The 13,840-nt window shown below is 53.4% G+C and overlaps 1 long non-coding RNA gene across 1 annotated transcript; it reads left to right on the forward strand.

Annotated features, from left to right (window-relative positions):
* The first annotated feature begins 404 nt into the window (after nt 1-404).
* On the forward strand, nt 405-943 carry LOC144293216 (uncharacterized). The gene is made up of 2 exons (XR_013360637.1): nt 405-573; nt 798-943. It is a non-coding gene; the product is annotated as an uncharacterized LOC144293216 (long non-coding RNA).
* Nucleotides 944-13,840: the final 12,897 nt, after the last annotated feature.

A 13,840-nucleotide genomic window follows, 5' to 3' on the forward strand; every position in this document is an offset into this window, starting at 1 on the left:
TTAAGGCGGTAAATCTTACTCATATTTTTAGCCGTAATTAAAAATTTTTTTAATTGGCTGGAAAGAAGATGGAGGCCACATTCTTTAAAAGCGGGGGTTTGGTTCCTCCCCTTTCCGCGGACTTCCCAGGGCTGGGGGCGGGGACCGCGCGGGCAGGCAGCCTGTGGCGCTGGGGGCAGGGGTGGAAGGAGCTCATTGTTTCCCAGCCGGCTCTTGGCTCTGGCCGGATATTTTTGGAGCATTAATCCGGTTCCTCCGGGGACAGCCCAGCCCCGCGCCCCCTCCTCCCGCCGCGGAGGAGGAGGAGCAAGGAGGAAGCCAGGCCCCGCGGGCAATTTCACTTGCGGGGGGCGGTGGGGGGGGGAGGGCTGCACCTGCGCGGGGAGGGGAAGGGGAGGGGGACGGGCTGCGTGTTTCCTGCCGCACCTGCCCCGCGAGCCCGCGCGGAGAGGAACCGCGCCCGGGGCACGGAGCACCGAGCACCGAGCACCGAGCACCGAGCGCGGAGCACCGAGCGCGCCGCGGGGTCTGCGCATCTGATGACAGCAGCCGGGTCAGGAGCTGAGCACGCAGGTGAATTGTGGCCTCGTACTCCGGGCATCTCGGGCGTCTCGGGACGGCTGCCTGGACATTTACTGCCGGATGCAAACGGCGCTCCAGGCCCCAAGGGGACCGGGCCGCGTCCTGGAGAGGACACGCCGCGCCCGCCCCGCCTCGGGCGCCCGGTGACCCGGCCGGTTATTTATGGCTTCAATTTGTTTTTATTATGATCATCATTACTATTATTTGTTTTTCAGAATTAGAAGTCCATCTGACATTCTCTCGTCCCCAGAAGCGGTACTAGGCCTCCAAAGGGCGGGCAGAGAGCCCTCCTCAGATATGAGCAGAAGAAAAATATCTCGTAATTATGGTGGATGTTAATAATTAAACTTCCTATAACTCAGCGGATAGTCCGTATTTCCTGAAATGTGCCCGCTCCCTCGCAGGGCAAGCCTGGCACCCCCCCCCACCCCGCTCACGGGAGCACCTCTGTCCGTGCTTCCTGGGAAATGGTGTGTAATAAGGGGTTTCTGTCCCTGTGTCTCTCAGGACCCCTTCCACACCAGCCTGGGTGGCTGGACCCCCACCCGGTTCCTGGCTGTCTGTGCTGGCCGTCTGGGTTAGCTGATGCTGTTGTTCGCTCCACCATGTGCTCACATGTGCGCACACCTATCTGCACACTTTCACAGGTGCCCACAAGCTCATGCTCACATGCACTCACACATGCCCACACACCTATCCACACACATTCACAGGTGCTCATGCATGCCCGCAAGCTCACACTCACATGCATGCCCACGTGCTCACATATGCACACTTGTGATCACACACACTCACACACATTCACATGTGCTCACCATCAATCACATCCCACCATCCTGGAGATCCGTGACCTGTGGTTCGCCAGACACCCCCTCCTGATGGCCTAGTCCTCCTGTGCCTTCCCCAAGGCCCAGGAAGAGGGCTTGAGCTCCAAGCTGGAGCAGCTGGAGGGCCAGGTGCTATCGGGGAGCAGACCCCTGTAGTAGGAGCCCCATGGGGTAGCTAGGACTGTGGGTTAAAATTTGAAAATTCTTTTGGTCACTTTATGGTTGGGTGACCCTTATAGTAGGAGACCTGTGTAAAGTCCCAGAGACCACTTTCTTGGGTATGTGCCGCTGTGCCATGCCGCCACACCAAGTGTCAGGAGTTCTGTGCCTTGGGCACAGCTGGTCAAGGCAGAGGGCTGCCAGCGGCTGCTCCTGGGAGGGACCCATCCCAAAGGGGAAGAGTGTGGTGCAGGCACCCTGGTGCAGGAAAGATACCTCTGCAGGGCCTGCTTTCTCCCCAAGAATTCCCTGTTCCTCAGCTCTGGGTGGGCCAGGTGTGGCAGCCTCAGCAGGGCAGCTGAAGACCTACCTCCTGGATCATCCCTCCTGCCTGACCTCGAAAGCAGACCCCAGGGAGCTGCTTATTGCCAACTGAGCTCTCCCCGTACCTGCTGCCCCTCTGAGCAGGCTTGATCCCATCAAGGCTCTCCATGCTTGGAGCTTCCCTGCTCCTGTGGCTTTGTGGCTTCTGTGGCTCTGGGCCCCCCAGCTCTGGGGCTCCCCTTTTGCCACTTGCCCACTCACATGGGTGTTGTGGGGTCTCTGTCTCCCAGTCTCCTGGCCTTTCCTGTACTGGTCCTCAGTCTGCAGCACCTCTTGGGGAAGAGCTGAGCCAGACCCTATTCAGGCTCCCTGCTCCCTCTGCCAACTGGACCATCAGCACGTGGTCTCTGTGTCTGCCCTACTGATTCATCTCCTTCTCCAGCCACTGGCTCCTGGGGCGAACCTGGCCTTTCTCTTCTCCCTGCTTGGCTCTCTCTGAATGAACGAAGAGTCCAGGTGACAAGGGTGGTCTGGAGGCTGGCCTGGGGTGCCTGCTGACCCCCATGTCTCCAGGAGGGGGGCTGGCCAGAGTGGGGCCAGTGCCCACCCTGGACAGGGTTGCAGCCTCTGCCAAAGCACCTGGCTTCGAGGGCACTCAGGGTGGTCCTCTTGGTCTAGTCATACCCAGATCACAAGCTGATCACACCTGGGGGATGGAAACAGAGCCCCGTTGTGTCGCTGACCACCTCCCTGCTGTGGCCTGGATTGTGTGCCCCAAATTTATATGTTGAAGGCAAACCCCAGCACCTCAGATGTGACTGTATCTGAAGCTGGGCCTTTACAGAGGTGATTGAGGTCACATGGGGTCACTGGGTCGGGCCTAATCCAGTGTGACTGCGGTCCCTACAGGAGGAAGGATCAGGACAGAGATACACATGGAGGGCTGACCCCATGAGGACAAGGGAGAGCATGACCGTTCACACACACGCAGAGAGGCCTCCGGAGGATCCCGCCTGCCCAGGCCTGGACCTCAGGCATTGGCCTCCAGGATGGGGGGACAGTGAGCATCTGTTGTACAAGCCCCTGGACCCTGGTGACTTATTATGCCTGCCTCCACTCACACTCCCCACACTGCCCTTTCTCACACGACCCCTGATCTGAACTGAGGTTAGATGGGTCAGAGAGCACCCAACCTCTCGGACAGGCTGTGGCCGGTCCACCGTATGAGGCCTGGGCCCAGTGTGTGGGGGATGGGTTCCTGACCTCAGGCCTTCCCTCCGCTCTGTCACAGAGCAGGACACCCTCTCCTTAGGCAAGTGCCTTCTGCTGGTGCTGGTGCCCATGCCACATGGCCATGTAACTGGCTTTTGCCAGTGAGGTGTGGGCACAAGTGGTGGCATATGGGTCCCTGCCTGTCTCTGAGGGGCTTCACCAGAGGGGACGTGGGGAGCATGCCGACCCCAAGCCACAGCCTGTAGCCATGGCCACTGACCCCAGAGAGCCTGGTGTGGTCCTGCATGTGCACTCTGCAGACTGGAGTTTGGGCTTCTTTGTTATGCAGTGCTTTGCAGCAACAACTAATACAGGGGTGTAAGCTCCTGCGGCCTTTCCTGCTCTTCCAGATGCCCCAGAAGAGTGCCGGGGGGCCACACCCACCCGTATGTGCCTCTTGCTGGGCCAGCCCTGGGACCCATGTCACCCCCACTCTTGCCACCACCACGTCCCTCTGCAGTGGTGCGGAAGCCTTCTGTCCTCAGAGGAGCTTGTCCCTTCTTTTTAAGTTGGGTTGGAGCTTTCTGCTTGTTTCTAGAAGGTCTTCTATTCTCTCTACCTGGGCCCCAGGAGGATACAGGGATGGACCTGCCCAGCTGGAAGGGAAGAGACTGAGGCCACAGTCTGAAGGCTGACCACGGGGTGGTCAGGTGGGACAGTTACATTGTGTAGATGCATCCTGGGCTAGTACACTGGCCTTGGCCTCTGCAGGGCCAGGATGAGCCCTGGGATCTGTCCAGATGCGTGTCAGGATGGCACCCAGGGCCTCGAAGCAGGGGTGGAGGCTGGCAGGGGTGGCCACCCTAGGACAGGGGCTCAACACTCAGTGCTGGCCTCACCATGTCCCCGAGGAGGCTGTGGGCAGAGAGGGTGGCATGTGGGGCAAGTTTGCCCTTTACCAGCATTGGTGTCGTAAGCAAGGTAGCTGGATTTAGGGACTAGAAACACGGACTGCACAGTTAAATTTGAATTTCAGATAAGGAATGAATAATTTTTTTTTAGTATAAGCGTGTCCTATGTAATATTTAGGGCATACGTATGTGGAAAAAAATATTCATTGTTTATCTGAAATTCAAATGTGTCCTGCAATCTGCCCAGCAGCTCCGTGAGCAGGTGGGCGAGCTCCCACCAGCAAGAAGTGTGTGCAGGTGGGGCCAGGTAGGCGGACTGAGTGGGGGGAGCACACAGGATGAGGGCAGGAGCCTTGTGGTCCTTCAGAGTGGGTCCCCAGGCCCTGGTGCCTGGAGGGACACTGAGGCAGGCAGAGGGAGGGGCAGAGCTCCAGAGATGCCCCTGCTCCCCCTCCTCAGGTCCAGTGGACAGGCAAGGCCCAGCCAGAAGAGCCATCCCCCCACTTCTGCTGGGGTCCCCCAGACGCCCATGGCTCCCTGCAGCCGCGGTCCCCCCAAGATTGGAGGCAGCATGGGCCAGAGTTCACATGCAGAAACTGCCTCCAGTGGCTCAGCCTCCTTGGCCTCCAGGGCAAGAGGCACCCCATCAGGAGCCTGGTCCAGGGACTCAGGACAGAGCAGCACCGCTGCAGGAGCAAGACAGGCGGCTGAACCCCCACCGCCCAAGGTGCCCGGCAACTGGGCCACAGGCTGAGATGAGGCCGCCTGAGCCCCACTTGGTTGTAAATGAGGAGAAAACCAGCCACTGATAAGGACGGGAAGCGGCTGGGGGTGAGCTGAGCTGAGCTTCCAAGTCCCTCTGAGCGGATTAGAAGCGAGGAGAGACCAGGCTGCCCGTGGCATGCAATCCCTCCGTGGGGGAGGCTCTGAGCTCCCGGGGGCTCCTGACACCGCGGGGCACACCACTGGCTCCCAGCTTCACCGAAGCTCCGTGTGATGGTGTAGGCAGGACGGTTGGGGTCAGGGATTCCCCACTCGGTTCCAGTCCTGCCTCTGCACACAGGGGCGGCAGGCCCCTCCCTCTCATGGCCTTGCCTGTTCGTGAGAGATGGTGGTGGTGGTGGCCCTGGCCTACAGGGTCACAGGGACAGTTGGGGAAGGTACCCAGGCAGGATGGCATTGGGGTCCTGGCGGTGCCCCCTTCTTGGGCCTGTTCCATGGACAGTGCCCAGCGGTCTGGCACCCCTGAGGGGACAGGGGGGCTACCTGGACACACAGGAGGAAGTCAGCAGAGCTAGTCCAGGACCCTTGGCTGGACCCTGTGCAGCAGCCTCCTGGGCAGACTCTGGGTCCCTCACAGGCCCCGGGCTTTGCTGGGCTGGCATCTCTGCCTTTCCCCGTGTCAGGGAGGGATCTGTGGGCTGCTGGGGCATCTGTGCTCACTGCTGCCCCCAGAAGGTGGGGGTGGAGCAAGAACAGAGTCGGGGGCTGAGGTGTGTGCAGGCTGTGAGGTGCCGGTGGGGCCTGGGGTCCGAGCAGCGCAGCGTGGATGCCGGCCCCATCTGTGCCTCACGTCTCTCCCCTGGGTCACCACAGCATCTCTGGAAGTGGGCCACAGGCATTTTGCTCCGTGCAGCAGTGTTTCCTGGGCTCCTGCGAGGGGCAGGAGTGGGGCAGAAGCAGGGACGTGTGCCCAGGACGTGGGCCCCATGGGAGGCAGCAGGTGACACAGCCCCATAGATGGGGTACACACAGTAGCCAGTCCTGCAGGCTGAGGCACAAGGTGCAGGGGATCTGGGCCTTCCCACTGTAGGACCGGGGTCCCCTGGGACTGGGCCCCCACCCTCGTGACGTCATTTAACTGGAATCACCTCTGAAGCCCCCCTTCCAAATACGGTCACGCAGGCCTGGGAGCCTTGTCCCATGAATTTTGGGAGGGAATTCAATCTACAGCAGGAGACCATCAGGAGCCCCTCTTGTCTGCTTTTGGGACCCTGACTTCTGCTCGAGTCTTGGGGATTCTGGGGGACGACGGGCCTCTCTGTCCCTAGAAATGCCTTTCCCTGTGGGGTCACAGTGCCCTCGCCCTCGGGGCAGATATAAGTGGCAGCGCTGCCTTGTCTCCCATCACCGTGGTCATGTGGGAGCTGGACTCAGTCCCAGCTGGAGAGCTTGCAGGCCCCAGGCACACAGCACCCCAAAGCCGTGGCCCCACTTCACCCTGCCTGCTTCCCTCTAGGCCCAGAGGGGGTCCAGCCTCCAAGCTTCCTGATGCAGCAGCCCCTTTGCTGTGCCTGCTGCTGACCCTCTACCCTGGGCCTCACTCCAAGACTGTCACTGGGCTGGTAAGGAAGTGTCAGCTCCTGTCTTCCTGGAAGCCCTCCCAGACACTCCTGCCGTGCCATGTGTCTGCCACGTGCTTCCTGGTCTGCAGTGTGTATGCAGTGCGGTGCTGGGGTCAGCAGCCAGGTTGATGCGAGGCCAGGTCATTGCACTGTGGCCAGGGGCCCCTAGCTGCCAGCCCCCACCTCCCACCAGGAGGACCAGCCCTGCCACCTGGGCACAGCTGGGCCCAAGTGGGTGCTGGGGTCCCAGCCAATGGGACCAGAGGACGTGGATGCAGGAAGGTGAGGGGGATGTGTGAAGCTGTCATTTGCTGGTGACTCTGTCTGTCCTTCCATTGAATTGACTTTAGGTCGGTCCCGGCTGCTTTTCCAACTTGGGTGCAAACCTTGAGACACTGAGGTCACATCACCTCCTTATCGTGCCCTTTCCAGGGTCTAAGAACAATGACTCATATGTGAGCTGATCTCTGAATTTCATAAAACATACTTGCCCACATCATTTCACTCTTCCAGTAGCCCTGTGAGGTGGGCAGGGTTGTCCCCAGCAAGAGGGAGCCCATCGCAGCTCAAGGAGAGACCTGAGGAGGTGAGTGGCTGCAAAAGGACCTGGGGGATGCCAAGACCCCCCTACAGGGAGGGAGGGAGGTCACTGTAGGCAGTCCTGTGCAGTTAGACTGGAAGGCATGCCATGGAAGGATGAGGGCACAGGGATCACAGGAAGATGGGACCAGGGCAGAGTCCAAGTCTAGCGGGCAGGTGACCACAGACTGATGGGGCCCCAAGGCAAGGCAGAGGGGTGGGAGGAGCTGCCCCCACCCCCAGGCAACCGGGGCTGAGCCCATTTCTTGATTTCCAAAGACGTGGTGTTTCCTAGTTACCTTCTGGAGAACACACTGTGCACGGTGCCGACGGTTCCCAGCTTGTTGACATTGGCTTTGTGGACCGGCACGCCGTGTATTCTCCTGGATGTTCTATCTACCCCTGGAAAGGGGGTGTCCCAACGGAGTTGTTTCTGCGAACTAGTGTGTTTTATCATGGGATTCAAATCTCCTGTAGAATGACTGATCTTTTCCCTTGTATTATTGTTTCCCAAGGGGAGTGGGCTACGATTTCCAATAACAGGTATGGATTTGTCTACTTCTCCATTTAGATTACCTATATTTCTTAAATAGAGAGAAAAAACATATTTCTGAAATTCCAAGATTTTCAGCAAGCATAATTTCGTGAGTGTTGATGAGCGTACACATGTAGGACCAACACTCCACCCTGGTGGCAATCAGGCACGCTCCCGCGAGCCCCTCCTGAAGACCCGCACACAGCACACTGCTGGCCAGCCCCGCTCTGCTTCCGGCACCCCGCATGAGCTTATCTGCTCTTGAGTGGCACATAGATGAAATCCAACTGGATGCGATCTTTTTGTCTGGCCTCTTTTTCACATAATAATGCTTGAAAATTCTTTATTTTTAAAAGGATTTCACAGCTTGATGGAGGTATAACCAAAATACAAGTGATGGAAACAGAGCCAGTGGTCACAGTCTTAATTCACTCCAGGTAAATTAATTCTTTAAAAATGTGGCAAAATATATATAGTATAACATTTAACATCTTCACTGTCTCTAAGTTGGTCCTGTGACCACTGTCTACTCTCTGTCCCCAGGAGACACTGAGCCCATCCCTCCCCCAGCCCTGTGACCACCAACCACTCTCTGTCCCTGTGAATCCGGAGACTCTAGGAACCTCGTGTGGGTGGAATCATACAGGATGTGTCCTTTGGTATCTGGTCTGTGTCACTCAGCATCACGCGTCCCCCAGGCCCACCCACGTTGTGGCAGGTGTCAGCGCGTCCCTCCTTGTTCAGGCTGAGTGACCGGTCTGGTGTGTGGATGGCCCATGTTTATCCCCTCATCTATCGATGGATGCCTGGGCGGTTCCCAGGTGTCGGTTGCTGTGAACGTGGGTGTGGAGCTTCCACTCCAGTCCCTGCTTTCGATTATTTGGCATAAATACCCAGTGGTGGGACTCAGATCATATGGTAGTTCTGAAACCCCTATAGTGTTATCTGTAGCAGCTGCACCAACTTCCATTCCCACTGACAGTGCATGGGCATTCCAATTTTTCCACATTCTCACCATCACTTGTTAGTTTTTATGTTTTTTTTTTTTTGTATTTGTTTTTTAGTAACAGTCATCTGATAGGTGTCATAATTGGTGTACAGTGATGTTGGCATTTTTCCATGTGCTTATGAGTCATTCATATATCTTTGGAGAAACATCTATTGAAGTTCTATACCCAATTAAAAATAGTATTGTTTGTTTTTTGTTGAATGGTAAGAGTTATTTATATATTCTGGATATTAATTACTTATCAGTTATATGATCATATAAAATTACTTTGTAGAGTACTCTGACAAAGAGTACTTAGGATGGTCAAAAGCATAAATGAAGGATTGATGCCTATGTTGATCAGAGTTCTTAATCACAGACAACAGAATCCACTCTGGGTAATGTAAGCAGAGAGGACTTGTTAAAAATCTCACAAAAATTCCTCGGGAATCACTGTTTTAGAAAAAAGTCCCCAATGCTGGTAGAGTCCTGGCCGTCAAAGGGACTTCTGCCTCTGCTCCGACTAGGAAGCTGCCACCACTAGGAACAGCATCCTATCTCAATGCTGGGCAGGTGGCATTCTGGGACAGTGCCCAGCCTTGCAAAGTCTTTCCTTCCAATCTAGTACCATGACTGAATCTTTGATAAGCTATCCGACATTCTACATATGTTACAGACTAACAGAAGGGAAACCATAGAATAACAGGAAAGATTCAAACAATTCAATAGAAAGCAATATTGGATAGAAAAAGAAACATGGAACAGTCAGGATAACTAGAACTCGTAATAAGGTGGTGATTTAGTCCCCAGTATCTGTATTAGATAGAAGTTGGCTAAAAGTTCCACCTGAAAGGCAAGGATGGTCAGACTGATAAAATCAATGAAACTCAACTCCGTGATATATACAGGAAACATATATAAATCATAAAGATGTAGAAGACTGAAAATAAATGATGAGAAAGCAAATACCATGTAAACATCAAGCGAAAGAAAGAAGGAATAGCTACAGTGATATCAGAAGGAAGTAAACTTTAAAGAAAAAGCATTACCAGAGAGAAGGAAGTCCCTTCATAATAAAAACAGGCTTATTTCACGAGGAAGGTATAAATTATAAATTTTTTAAAAAGATTTATTCATTTATTCATGAGAAACACAGAGAGAGGGAAGCAGAGACACAGGCAGAGGGAGAAGTAGGCTCCCCACAGGAGCCCAATGTGAGACTCGATCCCGGATCTTGGGATCAGGCCCTGAACTAAAGGCAGACGCTCAACCGCTGAGCCACCCAGGCGTCCCTAAATTCTAAATTTTTATGCATCTAATAACATGACCTCAAAATAGGTAAAACAGAAATTCACAATACTTCAAAGAGAGGTGGATAATCTCCAGTTATAGTGTAAAATTATATTTTTTTTACGTAAAACTCAGTAATTGATACAAGTAGAGAAGATGTCAGTAAGCACATAGATTATACGAACAAAGCAAATGATAATCTTGACTAATGTGTGTGGAGAGAACACTACACCTAATAACAGTACAGCATTTTTTTTTTTTTAAAGCACATGGATCATTTACAAAAACTAATCCTATCCTGGCCCACAAAGCAAGTCTTTAAAAAATTGTTAAGGATTGCAAGTGTATAGGGTCTGGTCTCTGACCACAGTGGAATTACACTGAAATCTAATAGAGAAAAGATAAGCAGGAAATACAGATAAGCAGAAAATATTTAAAAATGAAGACAAGCACTTAGTGCCAGATTGTCATTAATTCAGCGTAATCCCTCTTCCCTCTGCATTCTCTTCTGTGTTCTGGGAGAGAAAGCTAGTAGCAAGGCTTCCAGGGTCCCTTAAGTGTACACTCTGACAGTGAGAGACACTTGAGCAAGATTCAGAAGGCAGAAGGAAGGAACAGCCGTTCCCTCCCATGGCAGCTGCAGGGGGCCATCGTGGTTGGCGGTGGTAGTAGTTTCCCATTTGTGTCCAGAGTCAGCCCGAGATTCTCCGTAGGAGCTGCAGGTGGCTGAGGGCACTGGGAAGCCGCTAGCTACTTCAGGGCCGCAGTCACCTGCGGTCCCTGATACAGCCCCCTGCTCTTCCTAAACTCCTAGATCTCCGAAAGTCACCTTCCTCCCCGGAATTTCCAAATTTTTCAGTGTTTGTGTAACTGTAGAATTCCCCACAATAAATCTCTTTCTACCCAAAATATCTAAAATGACTTCAGTTTTTCTGACCAATGACCCTCTTCTGACTTTCCCAGGTACCAGCAGTATTTCCAGAAATGCAGAACCTTAAAAATAAGAATCTGGGATTAGTTACCAGGTCAGGTTAGGTTTGATGTCAGTGATAACCTGTGGCCATTATAAAGCAGGATACAGTTGGTTGGGCATCAACTCTTGGTTTCGGCTCAGGTCATGATCTCGGGGTCATGGGATCAAACTCCATGTCAGGCTCTGCTCAGCAGGGATCCTGCTAGAGATTCTCCGTCTCCCTCTGCCTCTGCCCCTCCCCACCTCAAATGAATAATCTTTTTTAAAAAGCAGGATATAGGTAGTCCACGAATATAGGCACTAATAAAATAATCACTTCTAACCGTTTATGATGAAGGGCATGTTCAAAGCACGTCTTTCAGGGACAAAGGGACCCTCCAGACACCACGCTATGAGGGAAGCGAGGAGATACTGCTGAGCACACTAGGGTGTTGACAGCAAGGAAATGATGAGAGGTGGCCTTAAGTTCTCAGCTCAGGGAATGGCCAGAGAACAAGAGGGTTTCTATGCCTCTTTTGGGAAAAAAAATTATCTCTTGTAGCTCTCAGGGCAATATTTTTTTTCAAAGAGACCTTCAAATGGATAAAGAAGATGTGGTATATGTATATAGAATGGAATATTATGCAGCCATCAGAAAAAATGAAATCTTGCCATTTGCAATGACATAGATAGAACTAGAGGGTATTTTGGTAAGTGAAATACGTCAGTCAGAGAAAGACAAATACTAGGTAATCTCACTCATATACGGAATGTAAGAAATAAAACAGGTGAAACATAGGGGAAGGCAAAAAAGAGAAGGAAACCATGAAAACCATGAAAGGCTCCGAAGGATAGAGAACAGACAGGGTGGGTGGAGGGAGCTGGGGGAGGGATGGGATGGGAGATGGCAGTTAGGGAGGGCATGTGTAGTGCTGAGCACTGGGTGTGGTGTGCAGGTGACGGATCACTGAATTCTGCTCCAGAAACTAGTATTGCACCGTATGCTAAGTAACTAGAATTTAAATAAAAAAAAAAAACAACAACAGCACTTCTCAAACTTTGCCAAAAGAAAAATTAATAAATAAAATTAGCAGGTATAAGAAAAATTCAAAAATAAATAAATACTTCTTAAACGTTAGCAAGTATGATAAAAATTAATTTACAAATTAATTAATTAATTGATAAAGGACCTCAAATTTGATCTTGCAGGCAGGCCAAAGAGCTACAACCAAAGCAGAAGTCCATGTTTTCCTAGTCCCTTTGGTAGAAGGGCGTTTGTTTGGAAAGAGTGAGACCATGAGAATTAGAGTGGATTTTATCGAACGTAAGCACCAAATCCCCTGAACCTCCCTCGCCAGCAGCAGCAGCCCTTTACCACCACCTGAGAAGGTGTGCCTGTGCCCCAGGACCCCGTGAGGACCTCGCCCAGGGGGGACAACCAAGGGAGGAGGTGACCAATCTCAAGCCTCCCCTCCACCAACTCTCATTATCTCCAGATCCACGACTAGAGGCAGGTGCAGACAATGAGCTCACAGTCATGTGGACAAGGAGGAGACCATCACTGAATGCAAGTTTTTGCCAACATATGACAGTGGGAACCTGGGGACACGTGCAGTGATGGGCTCTGCGGGGGTGACCGCTGAGGGGGCAGCGTAGCCCTGGGTCAGGTTAGACAGATTGTTATGGGCTCCCTTGCCAGACACCCTGGATTCAGTGATTTGTTCCAGAATAGCTGGTGGTGGCTTTAGTCTTGTTGGCTGACTGAAGCTCAGACATAGACAAAGGGAGACATCAGGGTGGCCTCAGTGTGACGGGAAGGGGAGGGAAAGCACAGACACAGTGCTCCTGGGGAGGGTTGTTACAGGGACCTGCTCATCTGCCGTGGCGGTGGCTCTGCAGGAAGCTGGCATCAGGAAAGACATTGACGGAGGAGGACGAGGAAGGAGGATGATGGTGGGAGATGCTCCCACCGTGGCCGGCTCCCTGCCTCCATGCCGTGATGTGACCCTAAGTGTCAGAAGCCAGGTGGCACGCAAGGTGGCCATCATGCCTCAGCGAGCAATGGCCGGAGGAGGGCCAGCAGTTCCCCTGCAGGACCGTGGGCAGCGGCTACTAGCTCAAGGTGTCCCTAGGGCTGAACACACAAGTGGCCGCCCCGGCGTCCAAGAGGAGCATTTCAGTGCGCATGTGCACCAATACCTCAGATTTCTGTCATGTTTCCTTCTTCCCCGTCTACTTGGCCTGTGTAGGAAACAGACGGATTTTGGGGAATGACAGTGGATTATTGTCAACACAATCAGACCAGTCTGCCAGACGTGGTCTATGTCTTGCAAGACAGGAACCTCTTGTCTGACAAACGCTGTTCTCCTCGGTGCACGGGAGCCGACTGCGGGGCGGGGGGTGCAGGGACAGCAGGATGCTATGGCCTGTGTTGGTCAAAATACAGATCTCAGGACCCCGGTCCTCCCATTGAACAAAAGTCCAGTTAATCCTGCTGATGGTGCAAAGGTGATGGATCTGGGGACAGGCAGTAATAAATGCCCCAACCCTCTTGAGAGGATACATGTGTGTCGGATGGTGGGAGACAAACCCACAAAATCAAGAACACTGCCCTCTCAGTGCGGTGTACAGACACCCCGTGGTCTGGGGTTCCTTAGGGCAGCTGGCTCACCACGAGGAAGGCACCACGACGTTCGTTAGGCCTGTAGGCTCCAGAGGGATAATGCACAGTGTTTAGGGTTCCCGTTTCAAATGTGCTCCCAGAAACGGGTCTGTGGCAGGTCTGGGCTGCCTTCCAGGCCTCTGAATGGCGACCTGGCAGACAGAAGGTGTCTAACGGGTCCATGTCAGCCAGGGATGCCATACGGAGCTTCTGGCAAGCTGAGCAGAAGGGCCACGGTGAGTACCCCACATTTGGGGAAGATGCCCACCGTCCTGGAGATTCAGCCCCTGCCTCTCCACAGGGCCTTGGGAGATGGTGAAGGCTGGATGCTCCATGACCGTGTGACCCATCAGACGGATGCAACCCTGGAGTCTGGGGTCCTCACAGCCTACTGCTATTCCACAGAAGGGGAACACGTGACCTTGGGTGCTAGAAGATCTCCTAGTGGCTCGCAGTGCTCTTGGGAGCTCACGG

The sequence above is a fragment of the Canis aureus genome, chromosome 21, assembly GCF_053574225.1.
Source record: "Canis aureus isolate CA01 chromosome 21, VMU_Caureus_v.1.0, whole genome shotgun sequence".
NCBI lineage: Eukaryota > Metazoa > Chordata > Mammalia > Carnivora > Canidae > Canis > Canis aureus.